Source organism: Melanotaenia boesemani, chromosome 2, assembly GCF_017639745.1.
Source record: "Melanotaenia boesemani isolate fMelBoe1 chromosome 2, fMelBoe1.pri, whole genome shotgun sequence".
Lineage (NCBI taxonomy): Eukaryota > Metazoa > Chordata > Actinopteri > Atheriniformes > Melanotaeniidae > Melanotaenia > Melanotaenia boesemani.
Genome location: NC_055683.1, coordinates 5,242,734 through 5,248,979, shown reverse-complemented (window position 1 = coordinate 5,248,979; position 6,246 = coordinate 5,242,734).

Here is a 6,246-nt window from a genome sequence, read left to right as displayed (position 1 = left end):
CAGAATCTCAGCTATCATTTAAAGGTTTTTAAATTTAGAGATGAAGCCAGAAATCTTTATAAGAGTGGCTGAGATGACAACTCCTATAGTGGTGACATAAAAACTATTAGAGTTTCAGCTTTATTTAGTGAATTTTTGTTTTTATACCTGTTATTTAGACATTGAGGTATGATTACCATGAGAAGGTACACAAGTCCTTGATTACTCCTTGATTGATCAAACGAAGTAATCAGAAGTTTCTGAAATTTAGCTTTATTTCATGCTGATAAAAGTCATAAAGATTTCTTTATTTTTGGCAGACACTGCCTCCTTGAATTGAAGTTGATAGACCAAATTTACCTGACCATACCTTGGCTCTGTAAAATTACTGACAGTGTCTCTCCTGTTATAGCAGTGCTAACCTTTTCCATATGCTAATGGGCCAAGATTTTTACTACTTTAATCAGAGCTCATAGGTGAAAACAGGAAACATGATGCTCTTAATTTGTGCTTTTTGCACTGAACCCAAGAAATAAAGTGAATGCAACCCTAATGAACAGGAGACTGAAACCATTAAAGTGGAACTCAACATGTTCTCTAACCTTGGAAAAAGACACACTTTATATTTTCAAGCTACAAGGAATTCATGTTTGTGTGATGGGTTCTTTAGAAAACAGTGGCCTGTCTGGGTCCTCTTCTCTAATTAGTAAGAGAAGACAAGCCTCCCGTTTGCTCCTGACTGACAGTTTGATGGCTGTACTTTGTTTTTCTTTAGAACCATGCATCAAGGATCAGCTCTGAGCCCGTTCTTGATCACTATGGTGGTGGACAGACTGACAGATGAGGTTAAACAGGATATAGGTATTTAGCTTTGCTTAATGGATAAAGAAACCGAAAAGAAAGCTCACATTAAATCTCTATAACAGGTTTTGAATCAGTTGATAATTTTTATTTTTTCTCTTTAGCAGAGGGCTTCATAAAAGAGATAATCCCCAAATTCTTCCTCCTACTTCAATATGATGATTTAAGGCTGAAAGTCTCCAGATTAAATCTCCTTAAGCCATATAGTTTTTATTCCAGACCCTCTGTATCTCTTTCTCAGGGTCCCTTGACCTCTGGTAACTCTTTATCCATCCCCTCTCTGATCTTTGGATGAATCAAAACTCTCGTGTGGTTGAGCTCATGACCAAGCGATGGCACAAGCATTCATATGACCCTCTGCTTCTTGGACATGTCTCCTAAATCGAGAGGTCTACGTTAAAATAGATTTCTTATCTACATCCTGAAAGGAAAGAGCTTCAGAGCCATTTTCTCAGACCAACATTAACAGCCCACATTGTTTATTTAGTTGCTGTTTAAGTTGCGAACAATAAAAGACTATTGTTCCTTTTAACACATTATGGTTTCCTCTGCTAGGCTGAGGCAGATGGAAAGCCTCTTCACATGAAGCTGTTATGGGGATAAACGAACGCCCTGCCAGCCATTGTTACAGCATTATATGTGTGTTTGCTTAAGATGTTTACAACCATGAAAGGTGACAGCTGGGCAGGAAGATGTGTGATGTGCAGGAGATGTGGAACAACATTGTTTGCTGTGTGTGGTAGAACTGCAAAAGCTTAATAATGTACAGTTGTTTAAAAAAAAAAACTATTTGTGCAATGAAGGTTAGAAAACACCTGCATGATGAAAGCTTGTAGAGAGATGAGTGTTCTAATAAAACGTAACATAACATAACTTCCTGGTTCAGGTCTTTGCTGGATTTTCCTCTGTTTTTTAAGGGTACTGATACACAGATTTTTTTTTCTGTTCACTGATCTATCAGGGTCCTTCTTTACCTTTGTGATTGCTCAGCTTTTACCCCATTTAGTGTTTTTTTTATTCATATAGAGAAGAAATCACCAACATCCCTGCTGCAACACACCTGAGGGGTATTGCACGAAACCAAGATAAGGGATTAAGCCGGGATATGTTGGTTATCCTGGCTGAATTTAGCCCTAAGTCGGTTGCATGAAAGCAGCTCAAACTAATCCCGGCCAAGTTACTGTGGTGATTTATCCGCTGCAGCTAGCCTGCTCCAGAACAGGCTAACTGCTCAGGCTAAGATTAATCCTAGCGAGTCACCTGCATGTCCAACGTCAATTCTGTGAGGAATTAATGTGTTTTACAGCATGTCCATGGTCTTCCTAAGTATGGCGCGTCATTTTAATCATCCAGTATTAAAGTATTACATATACAGTCACTGTACATTTAATCGAAATCTGTTCGTAATCGCAGCAGCCTTTTTATATGGATTCGAGTTGTAGTATTATTATTCTATTCTATTCTACAGTCATTTAGCAGATGCTTTTATCCAAAGCGACTTACATTTGAGAGTAACAACAACACAAGCATGAATTCAAACAAGATGGGACGTCATAATTAAGTGTTAGTCAGACTGCTTTTGAGTCCAGTTAGACCCAGGTGCTGTCGTGTAGTGCTAGTGCAGTGCATATAATTTTTTTTGTTTTTTTAGTCATTTTATTTAAATACAGGATCACGATTTCATCACACAATATCAACTTGGTCATAAGTGCATGATTTCATCAGGCCAAGTGTTATATTGTTATGCTAATGAAGACTGCTCGTCAAATTGCTGTCAGAGGTTTTATAAATATGTGTTTTATTGCATTAATTGAGATTACAAAACACAGCAGATGAGGTTACAAAGGTGTATTCAAAGAAATCCGTGACGAGGGCAATGTAGAATATTCAGGTCCAACTCCCCTTCACCTGGTCCCTCTTCATAATGGCTTGCCCTTTTTCGGAGGATGTGCTGGACGAGGAAGCCCGCATCCTCAGAAGAGCATTCAGACGTGAACGAGTCTTCAGGGACAGCTCACATCCCCTGGCCTTTGGAGATGACTATGTCATTGAGAGATACAGATTTTCGGTTACTGGATTTCCAGGTCCAGTTTTCTGAGTGTCCGGCGTTTAATCTCAAGATCCAGCTCCATTCCTTGGAGCTTGCTCTTTTTGAGTCAGCTTTTAACATCTGCCAGCTCTTTCTCTCTCTCCAGGTGCCCTGAATAAAGCGTTCTGACAGTTTGTGAAGTCTGTAAAGGAAATGTAAATTAGCACAGCAGGATTTGTGCATAACGTAGATGTACTTTAGCCAATACTCACAATGTTACCAGGCCGCTTAGGAGACTGTGCAGCATCTGGGTCCTGCTACACATTTGCTATTAGCACAACATCACTGACTTCATATCCTTCATGGAATAAATAAGCAGGCCAATCCCATAAAACTGACATGCCTCAAGCCTTCTGGACTCCACTGACACAGTCTCCTCATCTGCAGATGTGCATTCTGCAGCTGCAGATGTGCCTTCCCCCTGCTGTATACATGCAGCGAGAGGACTCGGATTAAGATTTCACAGAACATACCAAGCCTGTGATTTTGAGACACTGTACTAACCGGATCATCTTCTGGTGGCTCCAAAAGTGTAATTGTGTTCCCAGACACTACAAGGTTATCCAAAGTCAGACACTATATTATATTTGATTGTGTTCCATGTGCAGTAGAATTGCAGTACGTGATGTACCTTGTATGAAGCGGACAGTTTCTGTGGCTGGGACAGAGTCAGTTATTGTCCCTCCCTGGATCCCCTCCATCACTGGCCTCCCTTTATTTAAATGGAGTGCCAGTTCCTCTGCTGGAGTCACATCCTGGCTTGGTGGGCCGCCCCCTGTGCCAGTTTATAGGCCTTTTTTTTAACTGCTACAATCATACAGACATTGAACATGTCAGCAGACACCTCATCTATTCACCTCATTTGTTCACGGTTATCTACTTTGGAGTCACTTACCAGCCTGCAAAATGTTCTTATATTTAATTTTTTCTTGCTGCCAGGTCCTTTTATGGCCAGACAGGTTTGTCCTTTATGAAGGACAGAAAGATAAAATAGATAAAAACGTTACATGAGGAAAATAGATTAAATGACACATTGTGGATAATTGTTTGCACCTAATCATACTCTACATTTCCCGAGTAACATGCACCTGCTTGTCACTCTTAAAGTATACAACAGTTAGTGGATTTGAAAAGTAATCCTTTAATTGTAGCCTAATTATGACAGTTCCAGTGGAGCACTGTTTATTAATTGTACACTTTTTGACTACTTACGCATTGAGCCGGTCGGCTATTGTCTGCCAGGCTCTCTCGCGTTCTTTACTTATGGCTTTGGTATTGCCTTTTTTCCTTATAATATCCTTAACTTCGTCAGAGAACTCTGTCAGGAGCTGTTGTTCAGCGGCCGTGACGTAGGACACGCGACTTTTATCCATTTCCCCATCGGTGATTCTGTGAGCGATCGCGAGGTCTGCTTCAGTATGCCGTGCACACGCACTTATCCCAACTATCTTCACCTGGCTTAACCTAGCCGCACCTTCTCATCCTGGCTCAGCAAACGTGCAATCAAGTAAGCCAGGATAGGCCGCGCAAGCTAGGTCAAGCTGGGCTTGCTTAATCATCCTGGATTTCTTTATTCTGGTTTCGTGCAATACCCCTCTGGATCAAATGAAATCGTTCTCCAACAGCTTGTTGTCATGGTCTGCACCAGCCTCCTAACCACCCATTATTTGAGCCAGGCGTGCTGCAGTTTGGACAAATAGAACACCTGCTGGACGCTGGCTCAAGAGGTCTGGAGCTGGTGATCCCTGACTTAGAGAACATCTAAGAAACTGACTTTGCTAAAGGATTTCACAAGTCATAGTCCAAGAATGTTCAAGTATTTAGACTGAATGGAAATTACAAGCAGATTAAACGTTATCTCAATATTTAAATATGGCATCTTGCTTCATAGAGACTCAGATTTAATTGCCTTTCAAAAACATTTAACATTTTTTAAACATCTTTGGGACTGTTTACAGCAGAGGTCCCCAACCCTGGTCCTCAAGGCCCTCTATCCTGCGGGTCTTAGATGTCTCCCTGCTGCAACACACCTTCAAATGAATGTATCATCAGACTTGTGCAGAGTTTGTCAAAGAGTCGTTCAATTTGAGTCAGGTGAGTTGCAGCAGGGACATGGGGACATGGAGGACAGGGACTTATGGACATTATGATGTGCACAATTGTGTCAGTACAAACAATAGTACCATTCACTATCTGGTATGATTCATCTGCAGGTTTTTTGGTCTCCTGTCCTGTCCTGCTCTGTGGACCAGAAGCCATGTAGTTGTAGAAGTGAGGTGGATATTATGGGCCAGTCACTGTGGCCCCACCAGTCCTCTAGATCAGACCTTTTTATTATCAACCCCATGAAAAACCTCTTCTGGGCTTTGTTTATTTTATTTCTTTATGTCAAATTAATGAATTTTTATTAGTTTAATTACTTGTGTACGCGCTTTTTTTTCTATTCATTTAACATGATTTATTTTCTGTTTATTTATTAATTGTTATACATTTTAAAACATTTAATTGTCTTGTCTTGTATTATTTGCTTAGACTTTGCCTTTTTGTTCTTCAGATTTTTCTGTATTTATTTTGTTTTCATGTAATTGTAAAAAAAATCAGGTGTTAAGGGCTAAACTAGTCATTTTTTGAAGATTTAAATTGCTTTATTAGTATTTTATTTTTTATGTTTTAATTATTCTGCTTGATAGCTGATATGTGTTGTGCATCACTATCTTGTTTAAAGTCTGATCAGCCTTTACAGAGGAAAATAAATAAAGTACTATTATAAAAGTCAGAAAACAGGAGGTGTTTTTGTTTAGCTGTTACTCAAAGTTAATTAAACTAGACTAAAAGTGTAATTTAGTGCAAACATTAATGTTTAGAAGTTATTTTTAAAGAGGAGTTTGAAACTGTTTTAAATGATCAGCAGCATCTGTGTACATGAAATCATTGTGGTGTTATCCTCTCTCAAATAGGGGGAAGAACTGTAATTTTACCTTTCTCCTCTGTTTTTATTGTAATTTACTCAGGTATAGTAACAGACACCAAATTTTTGAACTGGAAATATATTCTCCTAAATGTCCTGAACATGCATTTGAATCCTATTCTTTCGGGACAACTCTTTGTTTACTTTGTGTTTATATTTTTAGGCAATGTTTTAAATAAAAATGTTAGAAAGTATTATCAAGTTAAACAAGATATTTACAGAACTAACTTGACTGTCAAGGTATTTAGCACAATCTGTCTCTTTTTAGAGACATGGAGTGTCCCAATCCTCTCAGTAGATTTTAGGAAAAGCAGAAACTCTGATGTTCTAGTAGCACAATCTGAAATAT